General features: G+C 43.6%; 1 long non-coding RNA gene across 1 annotated transcript in view; it reads left to right on the forward strand.

The window, feature by feature from the left end:
- Positions 1 to 937: 937 nt before the first annotated feature.
- Positions 938 to 22,570, forward strand: part of LOC108384142 (uncharacterized) — a 35,252-nt gene continuing 13,619 nt past the window's right edge. Inside the window, exons 1-2 of the long non-coding RNA XR_012126745.1 lie at positions 938 to 997; positions 15,292 to 15,432. This is a non-coding gene — a long non-coding RNA (uncharacterized lncRNA). The remainder of the gene's footprint in view (positions 998 to 15,291; positions 15,433 to 22,570) is intronic.

The raw sequence follows: 22,570 nt of genomic DNA on the forward strand, positions 1-22,570 counted from the left end.
TGGGCCTCTCTGCACAGTTGTCCCACACAGCCATCCTCTGGGCCTCTCTGTGCAGTCATCCCACACAGCTGTCCTCTGGGCCTGTGTCCTTGGAGCTGCCACCACTCCAGCCTCTGCTCGGCTCTCCTGCGGCCTTGCAGCCCTGCCACCATGTCCCGCACAGAGCACTGGGCGGAGGAGCTCTTTTTTATAGAGTCAACAGCCATCAGCCATGTAGTGCCCACAGGGGTGCAGTGAGCCAGTCAACCAAGGCCAGGTGAGAATCCTGGCCACAGGAACTCTCCTTTTATCCACACTCTTCGAACTGTACTTTTTTTTTTTACCTTTTAGTATGTCTCGTAATTTTTTTCTCAATAACCAGACATGATGTTTTGAGTAAAAGGAACAGTTGTAAATAGTCCTTCAGTAATGTTATGGTAAGGTGTGGGGGAGGGGAAGTATTTTGTAATCCTTTGACTGGATCTCAGTCTTTTGGTGAGCTTGTGCCTCTGGACTTTGAACTCTATAAAGGCTCTGGACCCCTCTCTCCACTTAGGTGGGACAGGATACCTAGAAAGGGTTGGAGTTGATTTCCTCCAGGCTGATTGAGCTCTGGTAAAACCCTAATAGTTTAGGCTCTGGTAAAATTGTCTCTCTTGAGGGCAGGCCTTGTGACGAACAGAGTGCTCTGGCATATTTCAAAATGGTTCCATTTTTCCTCCTCCAGCTGAAAGTATGAGAAGATTTTTTTCTGATATTTACTGTGGGAACTTGTTTGAGCTTTGTGGGTAAAATTGTAACATTTCCAGATAATCTCGCCTGGCTTTAGTACATTTGCATATCCTCAGGGGTGGAAAGAAGTTCATCTCCAGGTCAATGGGTAATTACCTGGGCAACCTAGGGCAGGTCTGAACCTGAGAGGTTAAGAGGAGGGGCAGGCTTGTTTGCGCCCTTGCTTCTTTTCCGAAGAGCCGGGGAGAGAGACTGTGCAGGACTGCAGTTCGTAAGCAATAAACAGGTTTTAAACTTTATTTCTCCCTTTGACTGTTTCGGTTTTGAGAGGTATTTTGCCCCGGGATTTCCTTTTCTTGGACTTACAAGCTCCTAGAGGTAAAACTCATGAAAGTGCAGAGGATTCCCATGACTAAGTCTCCTTGGAGTTTTTAACTCTCAGATTTGTCTGCACTGAGCGACCAGCAATTTGTCAGTTGCAGTTTAAGTTTTCTTAACTGGGTACTGGTTCTGGAGGAGGTTTCTGCTCTGGTAAGCTGTGATTCCCTATATTTGCTTGTCTGTCTCTCCAGTTTCAGGGGCTTTGGTTTGACTTCTGACTTCACCTCTTTGCCAGATCGAAAAAGAGTTACTTGTTTTTCAGTTCAGCTTTTTACTTGGGATATAGTGACAATTTTGAAGGTTCTTTACATGCTGGACTAGAAAACAACGTTTGAAATCTAAAATATATTTATTTGGATTAAAAAAAATGAGTCCAAATAAGGCCAGCATAATTAAATAATAGCACAGTCGATAATCTAATAGTTTCAGTTTGGGAAACACTTCTGTGGCCCATGGTGGATGGGGGCAGAAACAAACTGTTTATTTCAGCTCTTTAAACTAATAACCACTCCAGGATACATATGCAGTAACCACAAAAAATCCACACACATACTCCAGTGGCCATCTGTCCCTGAAACAAAAGGTATGCACAGCAGAGTCCCCACCTCGTCAGCTGTGATTTATGAGCCCCTGTGTTTGGAGGGGTGGTTGGTCCAGGCTGTGCTGACTCAGCACCCTGAGGGCTGCCCCTCCTGACATCCAGGGTCTCCTGGGGAATATGTGACTATATGTCCAGAACCCCAGGCATGCCCCGCTTCTCACTCCTTGTCCCCCTCACCTCCAGCATTTCTCCCCTCTTCCTGCTCTCCCAGCCTGTCTCACATAGCCTCCCTACCTCCTCTCATCTAAGCCAGTCTGACCAGCCTCCAGTCTTCCTCTGTACAACCATGAAGCTACCTGGGCACCCTATTCAATATCCACCTCCCTTTTGGTGTCTCTGCCCTCCATACCTCCCCTTTGCAAGAGTCTGTCCTGGAAGGATAGAAAAGGAAGAGGACTGCAAGTCAAACGACCCAGGTTCAAGCCCTCATTCTCTTCTAAAAGTGTGTGTGTGTGTAGGAGAGAAAGAGAGAGAGCACTTGGGCAAGCCATGAATATCCCCAAATCTATTTCTTTGTGTGATCCTCTGGTCTTATAGGCTGTCCTGAATCAAACACCCCATATCCTATTTACATCATGATCTCCATTTGGGAAATAGCCCAATGTATGCTTCTAATGAAGAGTATTTCCTATGCCTACTTCTTACCATGGAAGCTGAGAGGCCCAAATCCTTTCTCTACTTTCCCTCTACCTGCCATTCCAGCCTGGGAACAGGCAACTGACAGAAGCTCAGTCAATCAGCTGCCCCTTTCTATGACCTTGCTGATTGGTTAAAAACTGTCTGGAGTTGGGACCCGTGTCCATGCTGGCAGGGAGTGTGGGCCAGACAGGTCCTGCTGCATGACCTTGGTTCCCACCCACCCCCAAGCATGGTCTTCTGACCTCTCGGTGATTCTTTGAATCCTGATATCCTTTCATTACATTTTCTTTTTGCCTCAGAGAGCCAATCTCTTTCTGTTTTTGCAGGCAGCAGTCTGACTGGTACAGCCAGTAATAAGAAATTTCATGATGATTAAATGAAATTGTATGATAGCCCTCCTAGCTTGGTGCCTGGAATATAAAAACCAAGTTTACTGAAAGCTCAGTATGGCTGAGCCCTGGGTAAGCAATGTGCAGCCTTAGCTCATGGAGTCCTCTGCATGATCCCATAAAGGTACTACCATTTTGCCAACATGGAAACTAAGGTGAGAAGAAGTCAGGTAGTTTGCTAAGTCCACCCTGTTGTAAGATGCAAACTGGATTTTGTTTCTGTGTCTGTCCAGTATTAGAAATCTTCATCAACTCTCCTCCTTCCTCATTTCTTCCTGCTCAGCTTAGCTTTAAGGGCTATCAGTGTGGTTTTGGATGTGAAATCAAAGGCAGTGATAGCGACCATGAATCTCAGACACAGCCCTCAAAGTAAAGGGCGCCACCTCTGTTACTTCCGAGAGTAAGACCTCTGGTGGGCTGAGGACAGTGTGCGTTCCTTCTGCTCTGAAATATCTCCTAAACACTAGGCCATGAGCTGGAGGAAAACTCAGCCCAGCCAGCCTTGCTCTGGGGCTCACAGGTTATGAGCCTCTTGAAAATGTGACTGGTGAGAGAGTAGAAGCCAAAATGATTCCCAAGTGTGGATCAGCTAGAGCAAGTTCCCTGCAACAGTTCTGAAGGTTGATGGGATGTTTCCATGGGAGATAGTTGAAGAAGAGGAAGGAGTGGGTGGGAGAGGAAGTAAAGGAGAGGGTGGGTGGGCTCTGTGCAGCTGCAGCCCCTGCTCAGGCTCTGCTAACCAAAACAGTCATCTGTTCTCTGAGAGGCCGCAGCTCAGGTCTGCAGCATTCCTGGGGACTGTGGAAGCCCCTCCAGGGGACCAGGGCGCTAAAAATTGTAGTACTTTTGTGCCATCTGTCTTGGTATCAGCCAGAACCTCAGCTGCAACAGTCAACTTAAAACTACCTTTCCAGGGATGAATTCACAATCCTGGCATAGGGCAGGTCAGGGGATGAACTGCCAGCAGCAGCAGCTGGATGTAGAGGCGCAAACTGTGTCACCAGGATGCTGGCTTTGCTCTTCTCTGTTGGCTTCTTTCCCCCTCTCCCCACAGGGGCAAATAGTCCCCAGCACCCCAGCCTACTATCTCTAGCTGGGCAGTCCCAGAGGACGAGAGCACTTACTCTCCAGTAGTGCCCAGAGCAAGTCCTGGGCCTGATCCTTACTGGTATGGCTTGATCACATGCACACCTGAGCAATCACTGTGGTCAAAGGTATGCACTGCCCTGATAGGCCTTGCCCAGGAAAGAGTTGGGGGTGGGGGAGGAGCCCTACCCATACTCCAGGGACTCAGTGGGGACAGGTGTTCCTTACAGCTTTCTGGCTTTGAGGTGAATTGCCTTCCCATCACTGAAGGAGAAGGAGGACTGGTCTTCCCTCTCCACTTCCTTTACCAGCTGTTGTTACCTGTGTCCAGCTGAAATCCCCTGGAATTTGGACAATGTAAGAAGAGCAGAAGACTGACATTAGACTTTTCATAATGGGCCACTATGAAAAGTCTAATGTGGGTCTTCTGCTCTTCTTCCTGAAGCCTCTCTATGTATTCTGAGGATCAAGGCTGTCCTTTCTCTCTTTGTATCTCATCCTCTCTCTGCTAGTAATTTGAACATAGTAGATGCTCAGAAAAACTTCTTGAATTTGATGGTGGAATATTAAGAGAAGAAAGCAAATGAAGGCAGGCCTTGTCAACCAATTCCCAGCCACCCTAGTCTAGTCAGAGCAGAGCGGAGGCTCCTCTCCCAGTTCCAGTGCCTTGTCGTAGCCATGTTCCCTGCTGGTTCCATGCTCTGTTCTGAGGAACTAGAGCAAAGGGGATGTGCTATTTGGAGAACTGGTCAAGTCCAAGGCACTTCCACCTCCTTCCCACCACGGAGGCCCTGGGCTATTGAGCTGGCTGCAAACATTAATTGGACACAGCTTAACTTTATGTGGCTGCATTAGCACAACTGTAATAATCCATAAAGCACAGAATGTGCATCAGATGCAACTTTATTGTGTAAGAGCTATATCTTAATCATATTAATTGAAGTTTCACAGCAGATGGGTTTCCTTTTCAAGCCATGTTTTATAACATTTCATTAGCATCATGTTAATGGCAGCACAATAGCAGAGACTCTGGACATTAAAACCATTTTCTGATGGCTCAATGACATTTTCTGTGCCATTAACTAGAGTGCTAGCCTGGTTAGTCAGAAATTCTCAGCCTCCTCTTTTTTGTCTGAAGAAATTCCTGAAGCAGTGGACAAACCCAGGTTACAACATTTAGACTGATTTTTACTAACATAACTGATTTTCTGGCCTCCAAAGAATCCAAAATTGCCTGCTTTAACTTCTTTCCTTCCTTCCTTGCTTGATTATTTGAAAATGGATTTGAGGTGGCTTATAAAATATATACAACCAGGTAAAAATAAAGAAGATGAGAGTTAAGGGATACTTGAATATAAATCCTGATCCTATCACTTCCTATCTCTGTGACCTCACTTCCTATCTGCTTTACCTCTCTGAGCCAGTTCCCTCATCTTTAAAATGGTATGAGAGTCCACTCCTCATAGGGCTGCTGTGAAGGCGAACCGTGATCTGTGCAGCTGGGGTTAAAAAGGTAGAGAGGGAGCAGGGAGTCAGTTCAGGCAAGTCTGTGAGGTCCCTAGTAGGGCCCAGCTTCATCCTCAAGGAGGTGGAGCACCACTGAAGTGTTGTCGATAGAGCAGAGAGGGTGCTCCAGTCTGACTTACATTATGAAAAATGCTTCTGGTTATTGTGTGGAGTGGACAGTAGGAAAGTTGGAAGCAGGGACAAGTGAGGAGGCTGTTTTGTTGTGAAGGATGCTGATCGATGGCTGCGACTAATGAGGTGGTTATGAGTGGGATCCCTTTTGATCAGGGAGCCAGCAGGGTTTGCTGAGAGACTGGATGGGGGTGTGAGAGAAAGGGAGGAGCAGAAGGCTGGCTCAGGGAGTGGAAAAGCACAGTAAGAGCTCATCCTGCTGGCCCCGTTGCAGCTCATACCCTGCCCCTGACTATTTGCTTTGCTCCAGAGCAGGGTTCAGCCTCAGCTTCTGAGGAGCAGGGCCTGAGCCACACTAGCTGGATGACAGGACAGGAGGCTTCCAGGAAATCACAAATGAACTAGGGGATCAGACTCATGTCCTGACTTTGCATATTGTTTTTTATATTCTTTAAAGTGCATTCACAGAGCTTACCACACTTTTCCTCCTATACCAGTCCTGTGCATTAGATAGAGCATTCAATTATTCCACTTCACAAACAAACAAAACAAAAAGAGACACACCCAGGGGCATATATTCAGCCATTACTCTGTGAAGATGCATGAATAACAACATGAAAATTTAGGGTTCCTAAGGAAGAAAGATGTTAGACAAAACTAAGATATTCTAATTTTATGAAAGACATTTATGTAAAATCTAATAAATTTTTTAATGTTTAAGGTATAAAATATAATAAATGTAATTCTTCCCTCCCCACTTATCCAATGATTTGGGGATAAAATTTTCCAGATAAGAAACAGAATGGAATTGATGTTTGATCTCTTCTTATATACCTGAATGTACATTTCTCAGTTAACCCCAGTAAGGACCCAAAGAATAAGCATTATTATCCCCATTTTACTGTCATGGTTCTGGAGGTACTTGTGGCCTCAAATAGCTTCCATTCTCTAAGATGCCCAAGTCTCGCTGTCTGTGAAATAGGCTTCATAGAAAGTTGAGCCAGGAAGCAGTTTGTGCATGACATGGCATCTCTTCAGAAGGGACATCATATCAGGATGCCTGGATATTTCTCCAGGAGCCTTCTAATATCAGCCCTAAATATGGATGTCAAAACACATCACCCTCTGGGGAAACTGCAGCCATCTCCAGATTGTATGTTTAAATGACTAAAAGGGAAAAAATACAGCCTTTAGATTCTGACAAAAAGCTGAAAGTTTTCATCTTGGGCAGAGCCGTGTATGAGGCAGCCCACGAGGGGAGGGAGGAGGCAGCCAGCACTCTCCCAGTCCCCAGGGGGTCCTGCAGGGAGCAATGGGCCAGGCCTGTGGCTGGTAATCCATCCGACTGTCAAGTCCTGTCTTGTTGTTTGTCAAGCAAACAGGCTATGTCACAGTAGACTATGCTGGTGTCAAACAGAACATCCCAGCTGAAAACACATCTGAGATTGAAAAATATTCCTCTTCAAAAAATGGAGCAGTTTTGAGGACCAAATGTTCTAGAGAGGATAGGTAGGCAGGTGTGGATGTAAATTCTGCTCCAGTAATGACACAGGGGCAGGCATCCTTCAATGCTGTGTTTGCTGGTTACAAGACAGGGCTTCTCGAAAGATGCCCTGTGACTCTGCACTAGCAGAGCAGTCTGGAAACACCACAGTGAGTAAGAGAGTAGGCCAAGGACAAAGTGCGTAAATCAGAGATCACAAAACTGTTACCCCTGGATCAAATGTGGCCCACGGATGTGTTGTGTTGGTCAGGGAAGTGTAATACTAAAATTGTGAACCAGAAAGAAATTGCAAATAAAAATCCATATTTTAGGCTTTTCTGGAAAGATGTGAGATCTGGCAATTCTGGGCCCATTTTCCAACGTGAAGAGTTGGCTGGGTTAAGCAGCAGCTGCCTCCTTCTAGCTGGAGAATGGGCTGTCCTGTCGGTTATGTTCTTCACTTATTTATTTAAATTGCCTGCCTAGTCCTGTTGGCATTCAAGGTTGCAGCGCTGATTTACATGTGGAATGGCAATCCCAGGTTCTTCAAGGGACGTCCCCCAGTGTTCCCCTCCTTTTGCAGTTTCTTCCTCCTCCCCACCCCGCAACCACCCCCACTACCGTCAAAGCAAACCCATGAGGCAAACTCCTGTTGTATCTCAGTCCGCCCCCTGCCCTGGGGGCTTTATAAAGAAGAACAAAATTCTTTAAAGGGTCCCCATGAGTAGATCAAAGGCTTGTTAGTTCTTTCTCTTTCCATCTGGTCTTGAATGAGGAGGGATATAGTTTCAAAATTTAAAGAGCAACCATTTCATTGTTATTTTGAAGCTGCAGATAAGGGAGAGGAGCCCCCCTTCTCCTCCCCCAGTTCTTTCTGCCTACTTTGTTCTTCTAATAGCAAGAAAGGGTAGAATTTTAATAATATCTCCCTGGAATGACTTTCTTCGTGCATGAATTATTTCTCATTTACAGAGGTTTGGGAGATGTTTTTTCGCTTTCCTTTTTTGCTGTGGAAAACGATGACTGTTTTCATTGCTAGACACATTACTGTCAGCAGTCATGAAGCTGATGGGCAGCCTTATTTTCCCACAGAGTCCCTCTCCAGCTACCAGCTCAGCTTGTCATGTCCCTGAAATAGCAACTCTTATCAAGGCACATATAGGAATGTCGCAGTCAGGTGGCTAATGACAGGTGACTGCTGTGGTTACACTGCTGGTGTAGAATAAAAGCAGATGAAAGGCTGTGGAGGGCTGGCTCTCTTATAATCTTCACAAAAACCTTTGGGGAGTAGGTATTATTATCATCATTTTTGTAGACAAAGAAGTTCGAAAAAGTGAAGCCACTTTCCCAAGGTTACCCAGCCAATATATAGCAGAACTAGTATTGAAATGGGGCTTTGTCAAATCCTAAAATTTCAACCACTATAGTGGGCTGCTGTTCCTGTGTTCTCTTGGGGGAATTTCATGAGCCTGGTTCACCTTGAGGGTTGGGGGATAATTTCAGAGATGTGTGAGCACAGGATGGTGCCAAGATGAACGAGCAGTGGTGATCTTGCTGGACCTATGCATACTCTTGAAAGTATCACTAGGTTTGAGCCCCTGCAGTATTCACAGTGTGCCCAGCACTTCCTAAACTTCATCTTATTTAAGCCTTTTAACACCCTCTTGAGGTGCGGATTGTCCTTCCCTACTTTACAAATGCAAAAAATTATAATCACTGTGCTGTACATGAGATCTCCAGAATTTATGCATCTTCTAGTTGCAAGTTTATATCCTTAAACACCTCCCTAATTCCCCCACCCCCAGTCCCTTGGTAACTACCATTCTCTCGGTTTCTATGACTTCAGCTTTTTAAAATTCCACATGTAAGTGACAGTATATGGTATTTGTCTCTCTGTCTGACTTATCTCACTGAACATAATGCCCTGAAGGGCCATCCATGCTGTCACAAATGGCAAAATTATCGTGGCTGAATAATATTGTATTGTGTGGGCGTGTGTGGATACTACATACATATATATACACACACACACATCTTTATGCATTCTTCCCTGACACTTCAAAGTTGCTGAGAAATTAGAACTTACGTGTTCTCACTATATAAAAGAAATAATTATGTGACATGATAGAGGCATTAGCTGATGCTACAGTGGTCATCACATTGCGATATATAATCAACACGTTGTACACCTAAATCTTACATAATATGTTAATTTCAAATCAATTAAAACATTTTTTAATGCAAAAACAGTCTTACAGAGTTTTTGGAAATTGCCAGAGACTTAATAGCCTAGAAAGGGAGTTTGAACTCAGACCTGTGTGGCCCCCAAAACCGCCATCCTTCTGAGGGCAATGGCTCCAAAGTACGCTCACCATTCATGTCACTGAGGGTATGTGAGATCCTTTCAAGAATTCATGGACAGACTTTCTTTTTATTTTGATGGTGTGCACTTATTATAATGTATGCCAGAAAAGATATTTTAAAAACACACCAAACCCACAGTTTTATGACTATTATGGCTCAGGCAAAGACCAAAATTTACTTAAGTAAAACAAGTGAGTTGATTTTTTTTAAATCTAATTTATTTTTTCTATTAAGGTGTCATTTTTATATACACTCTTATGAATGTTTCACATGAAAACCTTGCAGTCACTGATGCCAGGGTTCTTATTCACAGAGTCAAAGAATGAACTTCGCAAACACTCAAGGTAGGAGAGTCAGGCAGAGGCTTTTATTTAGAGAAAGTGAGAGGACAGAGTTCCTAGCTCAGGCCAGGAGGGGACAAGATGGCAAGTGAGTTGATTTTTTAGAAAAATAGATAACAGGAGAGGTGGTTCTCAGAGATGGCAAGAATTGTCAAGAAGGTCTGTGAAGGACTAAAGCCTGGAAACAGGATGATCATCCGGCGACACTGAAGACCCAGATTCTGTGTCTGGGTGCCCTGCACAGTGAGGCCACAGGGGTGACTTTTGGGGGTGTCTCCCCCTCACTGTGTGAACACCCCTTCTCTGATGACTGTCTCCTCCCTTCTCTGAGCTTCTTTCTTACAAGGAGCCATGTGTATATAGTAGGACCATGCCCCACAGGCCACAATTGGTGGTTGGTACACAGTGGCCACTGCTGGCTGGGCCAATCAGGTGCTTCTCAATAAACACAGACTGGAACTAAAAGATGTCAGGTTCAGTGGGATTGCTCTCTTGAAAGTAGGCCATGTGAACTTGGAGGCTGTTGGTGACTACTGTTCTGCTTTATGAACAGGAAAGGGGAACTGGCTACACTGTTGGATGGAAAAGAATGAAGTAAGCATGCCAAAAATTGGTGATGGGGTGCAGAGAGAGAGGGCCCTCTGAGTTCCCTACAGAACTCCAGTACCTGGCTTTGTGCTGTCCCTGAAACCCAGTGGGTTCTATGAGACACTTTGTATCCTTTCTGTTATTTCTCCTTTTGACCAATGCCAGCCCTAGGGAGGATCCGTAAGTGCAACCAGAAGAGTTTTGATCAGAAGAGATGTAACCGGTGCAAAGGTACTTCTACACTGGTATGGTTGCTAAACACTCACCTTTGCCAGCTCCCTTCATCACCTTCATGCCCTCCCCTGCATGCTATTTTAGTACTCAACAGACAGGAAAGGCAGCCAGGATACATGCTCCAACTTCCAGCATGGGCCTTTGAGATAACACAGGTCTGTTCCACTTCTCAAAATGGCAATGAGAGTCGGTTGGCACATCCCCATCTGGAGGCCTAGAAATCTCAATGTGTACCTGCCATGGCTGTCAGGAGATGCAGGGTCTCCATTCCTCTGGGTGCTGAGGAAGGGCAGCCTCTATAATGAGAAGAGGCAGGTCATTAAACTGCTCACAACAGTACTTCTTTGCCTAGAATATGGTTCTGCAACTGAGCCCCGGATTGCTTGGGTTTACTCTCCCTGGTCTTCCTTGGGAAGGCATTTCTAGGAGGAGCATCAGGTATACCCTAGGGAACTGGAGCTTAGTATTAAAGTATGTCTATACCACAAGCTCGCTCTTGCCTGAAAGATGCTGTACATAATGCCGCTGGGCCTTCAGCTGGTTAACCTCAGTGATCCAACCCCGTCTCCAGTTCTTTTCAACACAAATCCTCTAATCTGGCCCACTGATCTCCTCAGTATGCCCTGTAGTTGACATAGCTGTGGAGTTCCTGACACAATGAGGCCTCCTCTGAAAACTGCCCCTTCTCTGCTGTGGGAGCAGCCCCTGCAGTCCTAGATATCCCCTTTGCCACACCACAGCTGACTGGACCTGGAGTGGATCTGGGGAGCCTCATGGAGACTCTAGCTAGTTTCAGAGTTGGACTGGAAGGTCTCATGGATCTCGGGGGACAGGGAGGGCTATGGGAGTGAGCTGGGGATGTCCAGGCTGCACCTTGTGCAAGTGGAATAAAATAGAGAACTTGGGTGTGGAGAGAGCAAGAGATAAGGTGCCATTTGTCTGCCATCTTCCCAACATTCCAGAACCTTGTTTCTGTTGTCTTGACAATAAGCCATATTTCCTTAAGTTGGATATCAGAATAGAAGCTTATAGTAAGTTCACTTTTTGATTGAATTACAGTTTATATAATAAATTGCTCAAATCTTGAGTGGGTTGTTGTTTCTAGAGACCGAATGAAGTGTGATGAGCCATTTCCCCGTGTGACGCTGGCCTCACTGTGCCGGTTGCGCTGCCCCAGCCTCAGTGGTATCTGCCTTGCTGCTCTCCGCTCACCAGAGCCCTTCCTTCCCCCCTTCCGTGAAGCCCCTACTCCATCTCGCCTACCCAGAAAGGGTTCCCTGTGCTTTGAGCCTGTATTAGTTTGCACTTCTATAACAAAAACGCCATGGACTATACAGCTTAAACAACAGAAATTTATTCCTCACAGTTTTGAAGGCTGGGAAGTCCAAGATCAAGGCTCTAGGCAATCTGGTTCCTGGTGACAGCTCTCTTCATGGTGTGCAAGACAGCTGCCTTCTTGCTGTGTGATCACATGGCCAAAAGAGGGGTCATTTCTCTCATGTCTCTTCTAATAAGGTCACTAATCCCATTCAGGAGGGCCTAATTACCTCCCAGCGGCCCCACCTGCAAATACTGTCACACTGGGGATCACGTTTCAATATATGAATTCATGGAAATATATGAATTCAGTCCATAGCAAGACCTAAGGACTTGATTCCACATGAAGCAGTTCAGCTAAGTGTTAAAGTGAGCTTCCTGTCTGTTCCTGGACTATGCTGGGCACTGGGGACACAAAGATGAAAGACAGTCTTCCCTCTAGGAGCTCACAGCAGAGGAAACAGACATGTAAAAAAACCCAACCATAATGGTATGTGACACGTGCTAAAACAACAGGAGGCTTTCCTCCTGTTAGAAGAGGCATGGGGTCCTCTGGGAAGGATGGAAAACAAAGTGATATTGGAATCTGAGCATGAATGAAGCTGCCAGGTGCACAAGGGGACACATGACCTTCCACACTCTTCATGGATAGTTAGTGAAAAAGTTATTCTGACATTTGTTAAAATTGTAAGGAAGAATTTATGCAAGACTATTGCAACAGGAGTAATAGGCAGAAAGGTAGACATAAGTGGGTGGAGGGAGAATGAAACCAGTAAAGTCCACTAAAAGGGACTCAAAGAGTTAACCAGACAAAACCAGAGAGCCAGAAAAGACTCAGAGCATTAATTAGTTGACGTTTCAAAGACTAGGAGTTACTTGGAATATCTAAGCATTGTCCAGATGAAAAAAAAAACAACATATCCAGATGAGAAGTCTTTAAGCACAGACTCTCCCCAGGTAAGAGAAAATAAAACATCCAAACACAGGCATAGAAATCATCAGAGCAGCTCCTGTCTTCTTTTTATCAATTAGACCAGTCCTCTAAGGCCAAAGACCATCAATCAAGGATTTCTCTGTCCTGCCAAAAACCCCTAAAAAGAAGCCTCACAGCGAGCAGTCTGCCTTTGTCTCCCTTGACTCTAGCCCATTCCTCCCTTGGAGTGTATTCAAATAAAACTTTGATTCTGCTTTGCTACTGTGTCTCTGCCTTTCAATTTTTTGTTGAGGCAGGGACAAGGACCAAGGAGAATGAACTCAGCTCATAACAGGGGTATTGCAATAAGGGTGAGAGCTCAGGCTCAGCTCCAAATACAGCCAGGACAAGTGGGGATTTATAGCCAAGAAGCAGGGTGAGGGTGCCAGTGGACAGAAAATTGCTAAGAGGAGGCATCAAGCACAGGGGATTCTTGCTAAACTGACTTAACAGTTTAAAAATAGGCATCCAAGCTGAAGGATGAAGAACTTGATCAGATATCAAAGGTAGGGGGATTACTAAGCAGGATTCTTGGCTTAGACTGGTCTGAGCAGGCCAAAGACAAGACAAAGGCCAAGGTTGAGGCCTAGTAGAAAAGAGAGCTCAGAGCTGTTCAAAATTTAGTCAAATTTTAGTCAAATTTAGTCGAAATTTAGACAAGAAGTCTTTGTCACAATCCAGGTCCTGCAACATTCTCTACTTATTATGTATAAGACAGATTTCTCTCTCTGGCTGTCCCAGCCATGGGCCCAGGGTGAAGGAACTCTTGTTCCCTGATGTGAGGTCTCTCTTCTCTTCAAACCCCTTCCCCCACACCTTCACCCTCTTCCTTGTCTCAACTACTTTGATTTCCAGTTTCCTTTCAGAGATCTAGGAATCTCACCATCTGGAAATCATACACACCCACGCGCACACACACATACACACACTATGGTAATGCAACCATCTTGGCAGTGTATTGAGATGTAAAGTAGGAAAAGGAAAAAACCCTATTTCCTGCAGTCATTATAAAAGAGTAGGAATTGAAGCTAACAGGAATGGAGTCAGTCTCCTAGAATAGACAAAGGCTGGTAAGTAAAGAAACCCCCCCATGTAGGAACATGGGGACACAGCTTTAGGATCAAGGTGCCAAGGCAATGTTGGGCTTTTAATTTTGCAGAAAAGAAGAAGCAAGCCTGATTTATTTATATGAGGCACTGTTGACTCAGCTCCATTCCCACCTCAGCCATCAGTACGGCCCCTCGGTGCTTTGCACAAGTAGTGCTTCAGTAAGCATTTGTCATATGGAATGAAATTTAAGAAGAAATCACTGGTTAGTTACTCTACTCACAAATGATAGCATGATTTATTGTCAGGACCCAAGGTAAATTGAATGATGAACCAAAATTATACTATAAGGCATTAAAAGGAATTTAGAACAGCCTGCCTCTCTTTTCAAATATCTTTTCTTCTATTCTTTTTTCTTGACAAGGAGTTTTGAAATAACTAATGCTAGTAGGCAATACATGAACTCCTTCCTGCTGGAAGGAGGGGCTCAAACCTCATACCCGCGCAATAGCATGTCTGAGCACAAATGTTCTCACAGCTGTTGCTCCTTCACAGGATACCAGGCATACTATGTGCTATTTAAGCTGTGATTCCACATTCCTCCTCTTTATTCCTGGGCTTTTCTGTTCTTAAAACAGATTTCTTATAGGTTGGCTAAAGCCCATCTTTGTTATCTACCTTTGGTGGATATGTGAACTGGTACAGCCTTCAGGAAGGAAGTTTGACAGTATCTATCAAAATCAAAAGAGCCCCTTTCATTACATCCAGCAATCCTAATTCTAAGTATTCTGTTCTATTACTGCATTAGAAACCATCCCAAAACTTAGTGGCTTACAATAATAATTTATTGTTATTGCACAGACTTCTGCAGGTTGACCAGGTGAATCTCACCTAGGATCTCTCATGTGGTTGTAGTCAGATGGAGGCGTGGGCTGTGGTCACCTGAAGGCTCCACTGGGCTAGCACAGTGCACTCCCAAGGTGGGCGGCTGGTGCTGGCTGGCAGCTGAGAGCTCTGTTGGGGCTGCTTGCTGAACTACTGCACGTGCCCTCTCCATGTGAATTGGCTATTCACAGCATGGTGCTGGATTCCAAGAGGGAGTGTCTCATGAGTATGTGTTCCAATGGAAGATTCCAGGCCAGTTAAGGGCAATGCCCAGAGCCGGCACACTGTCACTTCTGCCACATTCTATTGGTCAGAATAGTCATGGGTCCACCTCCCACCAAGGACCCGTATGCCCCCCACTCCCTCAGTAAATTCTTTGAAATGTTCTCCCAGATTCTTTCTCTTTCTTGTTTTAGAAAATACTAGAACTACTCTACATACTAATTTTTTTCAGTTAAGGTTCTTCAACTGCAAACAACAGAAACTGGTTGCAAGTAGAGAATCTACTGGATGAGAAGAGGTTGAGGAACAGGAGGAAAGTGCTCAGTAGTCTTTCCTGGGTCCTGTTGCTGGAACGAATGAACTGTATAATTGAGTTTCTCCTTGCTTCTCAGCTTGGGAGTTAATATCCCAGAAGAAAGACCCTCTTTGGCAGAGTTTACGTCAAAAATCAAGCCCTTATCTGCGAGATGTGGAAGACAGATGTGGCAGATGGAGTTTCTGGGGATTCCTTCAGCTTCCATGGTGGAGGACAGGTACCTACATTTCCATTCCAGCATGATTTAAAACAATGGGGAAAAAGCAATATCCCAAAAAGGACACCAGATGCTGGATTAGTGAACAGTAAAAAATATCCCCTCCACTGAGCTTACTTTCTAATGCCTCCTCCTCCTGTTATACACTGTATCTACAACCAGGTGTGAGTCTGGGGTGCAGTCCAAGGAGGATGGACTTTGGAGCCAGACATGGACAGTCACTTAATCTTCCCTGGACTCAGTGTTCTTATCTGTAAAAGGAAGGTAAAATAGAGCTTAATTTTCAGATTTCTTTGTAGAATTAGAAATAATCTATAAAAAGTGCTTTGCACAGTCTCTATCCCACAGAACCCTAATAAATGGCAGCCATTGCATCATTCCTCATGACAGAGTAGCAACCTGCTTCTCTCTCCCTCAGACTACCACCATCAGACCTCTGTCCTTCATCCATGATGGATGATGAATTCACTAGCTACCCAAAGCGGAGAGGCACTCGGGCCCAATCACTGTGTGCATTGGGTATGAGCTGGGAGCTTCAGAGCGCACTAGGAAGGGAGCCCCCTGCCTACCCAAGAACAGTGGTGATTGCCTGCAGCCTGCTGGAAGGAGGGGCTCAAACCTCATACCCGCGCAATAGCATGTCTGAGCACAAATGTTCTCACAGCTGTTGCTCCTTCACAGGATACCAGGCATACTATGTGCTATTTAAGCTGTGATTCCACATTCCTCCTCTTTATTCCTGGGCTTTTCTGTTCTTAAAACAGATCTTTATTCTTTTTTAAAAAATGTATTCTGCCCTTCTAAAGGTAATGGGATGAGTTCATGACTCCTCCCATCTTCAGAGTTGCCTGTCTGAGATTGTACTGTGAATTCTTTCATGGTGCTTTAATGTCAGGTGCAAAACGAAGCCTTTCCTAAGTCTTTACAACATGCTTGAAGGGATAGAGTGGTCTTGTCATAGGATGCTGCACTGCTCTCGGAGCTTTGCCACAATTCAGCTTGTAACAGATGGACTCTTCATTAGGTGTGCACATTGCATCCACCTGGGAATTCACCACCGTTGGCCGAGAGATTTGGTTTCAGCTGCAGATAATTACTCCCTTTCTTGTCTTGACCTTTAGATCAAAGATTATCAACAAATTCAAATTCTTCTGTCCTTTCCTTTTCTGCTAGATTGAAAAGCTAGAAATAGGTTGGATGAAACCAGCTTTCATTCAAACAGTGTGGTTCAGACTCAAATATCAGGACCAAATTTGTTAGTTTTTGGCAGAGACTGCAACATGAAGTTTCTGGCATTCATGTCATGAAAATCACTGATGACAACAGATTCCATTTCTATTGCTTTTGGTATCACTCTTCTGCAAAGCTCAGGTTAAGGTCCCAGTGACCTCCACATTGTGAAATCATCCTTAAAATGCTACCTTCCTTATTCTGATTGTCTTCCTGCCTCTCTGAGCATCATTTCTATCTTTTTACGGGTTTCTCTTGACCATTAAATATTGAGGAAGCTCAGGCTTAGTCCAATCCCCTTTCTATTTTCATTATTCAATCTCTTTTTATTAATTTCATCCATGCCCATAACTTCAATTACGTCCTATGGGCAGATGACTCACAAACTCTAGTTTGAAGAGCCCAGACAAATACTGAGTCAAATGCATATGCCTAATTGCCTTCCTGACATTTCCATGTGGATATGTCAAAGGCTCCTCAAACTTGGTATTCCCCCTTAATTCTCATTTTATTCCAAGATTCCCATCTCAATGAATGGTGGCTCCATCCACCAACCTTCAAACAAAAAACCAAGGTGTCTGCCTTGGATATCTCCTTATCATTCTATCATAAATCCCTGCAATTCTCTCCCTTGAATCTCTCACATTGGTACACTTGTTTGCAGCCCATACCTGGCACCCTGGCCCACATCATCTTTCTGGCCTAGTGGTCTACTTCACACATGGCCCAAATCTGTTTTTCACATTATAAGCTTTCTAAAACATAAATCTAATTATGTTACCCTCTTCCTAAAAATCTTCAGGGTTCTCTAGATCATTTTAGGATAAAAACCTAAATCCTTAACATGTCCGTAAGGCCATTCTCATTCTGACCCCTCTCCAGCCACAACTGCCATCCCTTCACATTTTATGTGACCATCACATCAAGGCTTTGGCATATGCTGTTTGCTCTGCATTCTGCACCCCATCCTTTATTTTAGATAATGTTCACTCTTGTTCAGATCTCTGCTCAATTATCATTCCCTCAAGGAAGGCTTTCCCTTACCTCCCAGACAGGTCAAGTCCCTCTTGTGCACATTCTTACAATATCTGTTGCCTCTTGATCAACAGTACTTATCATAATGAATTTGGGAGATGCTCTGATTACTTGACTGTTGAAAGCAAGGACTGTTTCAATAGCTCATCATTATTCGATAGCACTTAGCACAGCAACCACACACCTAGTGGGTGCTCAATAAATATATGTAAATGATAAATAATTAAAGGAAGTCCAAAAGAAACTGATGCCATTCAAAAATTAAATGATATAAGCCTCTGTGGGACCCCAGATTCCTGATAGAAATAGAGAGGAAAGGGGACAGCTTACTCAAAGTCTGGTTTGTGGGGTGGGGGACACTGTGATTTTGCTCTTTATCATGAGGTTTTTATGCAGTATCCCCAGTTTCAGTCTATGCTCAATGGATCAATTGTACAAGCTGAGTTTGTGATGGGAGGGAAGGTTCTATCAGAGTGCAGAGTTCTGTCTGAAGGACTTCTGTATTGGCTGTGAAATGTTTAGTTGTGCTGTATCCCATTCCTGTGCTCACTGAATTCAAGGAACTAAAAGTCTAGTAGGGGGGCCAGGACAAATGAACATGAAATGAGTGTACAAGTGTACCTCAGAGATGTTGTAGGTTCAGTTCCAGATCACCCGGATGAAGTGAACATCACAATAAGGTGAATATCACAATAAGGTAATCCAAATGAAGTTTTTGGTTTCTCAGTGCACATAAAAGTTATGTTTACACTATACCATAGTCTATTAAGTGTGCAATAGCAATAGGTCTAAAAAATATACATACCTTAATTAAAAAACACTTTATTGCTATGAAGTGCTAACCATCATTTGAGTTTTCAACTGAGTCATGATCACCTGATCACTGGTCTCCATATCAAATGTAATAACAAACTTTGAAATATTGTGAGAATTACCAAAATGTTACACAGAGACAGACACTGAGCAAATGCTGGGAAAATGGCACTGACAGACTGGCTCCAGGCAGGGTTGCCACAAACCTTCAATTGTAAAAAGCAGAATATCTGCAAGTGCAATAAAATGAGGTATGCCGGAATGCACAAGGTGAAAGAATTAGGCTTGGAGTCAGCCGTTCCAGTGTCTAGGTGTGGGAACTCCAGCATGTTTCTTAATCCCTCTGAGCCCAAATGTCTTCATCTGTAAAGTGAGGATCAAAAAATCAAGGTGGTTTTGAGCATTCAATGGGTTATAATCTGGGTGGGGTGCTGAGTGCAGTGAGCAAAGGCTTGCTGTAGTTACAAGCACTGACTACATGGGTCCCAAGAAGGGGGAGGGGGGAAAGAAGGTGCTCAGGGAGTCATAGAAGAGGGAGCCTGCTGGCTTTGGCATATGGAGAGATGTAGGACAGGAAAGAGAAGGAACAGGAGGGAGGTGAGAGAGGAAAACGCATGGAGGGAGGAAGGGAGCTTGCCTTGGATGAGGGGGAATCGGCCCAGAGGCCCAGTGAACAGACCCACAGAGGCTTGGATTCCATGCTGTGCTGAGCCTGGGTAGGTCTGTGACCAGAGGAGGAACTTAATGTTTCTTACAACTTACCCTTTTATCAAAAATAATCAGTAAATAAAACCAACCATGTGGAATTTCAGTTTGGGTTTGTTAAGTATTTTGATAATGCAAACAGAACAGTAAATTGCTTGGGATCTATGCTAAGTATTTCAGCACTTGATTTTATAAGCAAAGAGAAGAAAGTACCCAGGTTTGGTGTCTAGCTATGCTATGAATGCATAACATTAATCGCTCTCAACCTCAGTTTTTTCATCTTTAAAATAGAATTAAAATGCCTTCTAACAATGATAAATAGCTTCTATGTGTCAGGTACTGAAGTGTGGCAATTAAGATACACATTCATTTAACAGTGTGCTATGTACTTTACATGAATTTGAAACTCACATTAACTGAGGTAGGATTGTTACTCTCCCTGTTTACCCATGAGCCAGCCACAGGCAGGTTAAGCAAATTGCCCTGGCAGACTCCAGAGCTGAGACTGACCCGTGAAGCTGGACTGCCCTAATTATTACCTATAGGGTTGCATCAGGGATGTGTGAGATAGTGTGTGGAAAACACTGGCCTGCTGCCTGGTTTGCATTAAGTATTCAACACACGTTAGTTCCCTCACATTTGATTGTATTTTGCTCAGTAATTTATCAATACTGCTCCTTATTTGATGAAGGTGTTTCTCTTGTCATACAATAATAATGGTAAATACATTTCTTGAGAGAGGAAGGGCATTATGGCTTATGTTTCCTTTGCAGTTTTCACTGTGTACCTAGAGGTTCTTGGTAGAAATTTCTTATAGAATGGAATAAATGCTTATGGGTTGAATAAATGAAGGATCCAATTTTAAAAAGGCAAATGGAGAATACGACTGATTGGCTTTATAACTTCTTTTTATTTTACCCCACCAAATTCTAAAAGAGGATTTGAGGATAATTATAAAAATATGAAAAACTCAACAGGCTAAAAGCAAACAAGTCAAGAAAATTGGAGCAAAGGGACAATAAAATAAACCCAGGGATGTTTATTTCTTTGTCATTTCTTGATAGAGATTTGTCAGCAAATCACCAAGATGAAACCCAGAAAATGTGCTAGAATCTGGAACTTAGGCCTGTCGGGTGCTCCTTGATCTCTGATGGGACACAGCGTGAATCTCAAAGGGAGTTTGGGTAGAAAACAGAGAATCTGAATCTGAAACTGTCTCTGGTCTGGTTGCCATGAAAATACCAAGCTTTGAGAGCAATGCACCCAGACCTCACTTTATAAAGAGGCAGTTTTCTCAGAGGTAGAGTTATATTCTCCTGGCTTACATTACCACATTAAGCCTCCTTTATTTCTACTTCTGTCTGATCTCCAAGATCTATGAACATGTCTGAAATGTTTGGAAGAGCTGTATTAATGACCCCTCTTCTCTCCTGGACTTAGATTCAACTAGGAATAGGCACAGTAGGGTCCTGTGGAAACCAAAGATGGTGGAAGAAGGTTCAAATGCTGCCAAGGTTCAAAACCTGGCCCTCCCATCTAACTTGGCCTTTCTGTTTAATAATCCCTCTAAATCTATAGATCTCAGTCTTGGCTGCACATTAGAATCACCTAGTAGTTTTTAAAACTTACCAGTGCCTGAATACCACCTGTGGAGCATCTGATTTAACTGATCTGGGTGGAGCTAGGCATCGTCATCTTTTAAACTCTGAAAATGACTCAAATATGCATCTAATGTTAAGAATCACTTAGCATGCATCAGATCCTCTCCAAGATTTGTTAAAACACAGATTGCTAGACCCAAATCCAAGGTTTTTGATGTAGAATGTCTAGAGTGGGGCCTGAGAATTTGCATTTCTGACAGCGTTGTAGGTGATATGCTGATGTTGCTGGTCCTGGGCCCATACTTTTGAAGCCACTGCTTTAAACCAAGAATTTGGCCAGAGGACTTCAAAGCTTACAAAAATTCCATTATATAATATAAATGTTTCTTTATGGTTATGGAGACAATTTTTTGTGTCTGATTTTTTGATTTATTGAATGAGTAACACAAAAAATGGAAATGGGACACACCAAATCCCACATTTACACACATACTATTTTGTAATGGAAACAGCAGTAGCTAGCACTTACTGCACACTTACTATGTCTCAGGCACGAGCTAAAATTTTCAGTTATTGTTTCCTTCTATGAGGTAGCTACTTTACTATCCCATTTTATAGATGGGAAATTTGCAACAAAAAGAGATTATAATGGCTGTTTTACATACTTGTAAACAGAGCATAAAGTCAGCTTCTTAGTACACTGGCATATTTTCCATATTGTTCATACTATTCCATTGCATTTGTATATCACTATTTTCTTCTCTTTGGGCATTTAGAGAATTTCCATTTTCCACAATTACAGTTAAGCAGCAGTAATCAATTTCATTTAGTGCTTGTCTTAAATTATTTTCTTAGAATAGAGCCTCAATCAATCAAAAGGTAAAATTGCCTCATTTGATTACAACATACTAGAGCAGAAAATACTTCTTTTCCAAATCAAAATTTTTTCAAACCAAATCATTCTCTGGATGGTATTAGATTGTCATACATTTAAGATAATGGTACTGCAGGAAAATAGTTAGGAAAGTATTCCCTATAATTTAGCCTATCCCAAATTCACTCCAGTGAGGGTTATCTCTTAGGCAGACAAGCATTTGAAGAAAACTTCTAGATTTCTTACAGCAAAAAGAAGGTTCTGTCCTGTTCTATTATAATCACCCCAAACAACAGAGGAATAAGAACTGGAAACACAATGTCATTTTAGACAACAGCAGAAGACATCTGTAACTCAGAAACCCCCTGAATAAGCAGAGGGAGTGGGAGGGAATTCCAGCCCTGGCACCTGAAGACTCAGGAAACTGAGTGAGCAAGGTATGCAAGAGGTAGCAGCTGCAAACGAGGGACTTACGTGAAAGTGTGTTTAAGGCACAGGCAGGGCCCCACATCTCTCCACTGACTGACGAGAAGCAGGCGGTAATTCTCTAGAGAAACTGAACAGCCAGCCTCCAGTTAACGGGACACCAGACACAGAGAGGGCAGGTGCCAGACCAGACCCAGGGGATCAGGAGAAGGTCTGAATCTTGAATGGGGAGGTCTCCAGGCCCTTGTCCACATGAGATCATATCTTGCGGTTCCCTGATTGACGCTGAAAACACTTCATATGGATTTATTCAAAAGTTGTGATATAATCAAATTAGAAGGTTGAGTTGCAGAGAGGATGTGAGGAGCTTTATGTTCTCTAATAGGAAATTACATGAAATATGAAATATTTGGAAATACTAAGGTTAACTGAAAGATACACAGCTAAAGTTGTT

The sequence above is a fragment of the Manis javanica genome, chromosome 17 (assembly GCF_040802235.1).
Source record: "Manis javanica isolate MJ-LG chromosome 17, MJ_LKY, whole genome shotgun sequence".
NCBI lineage: Eukaryota > Metazoa > Chordata > Mammalia > Pholidota > Manidae > Manis > Manis javanica.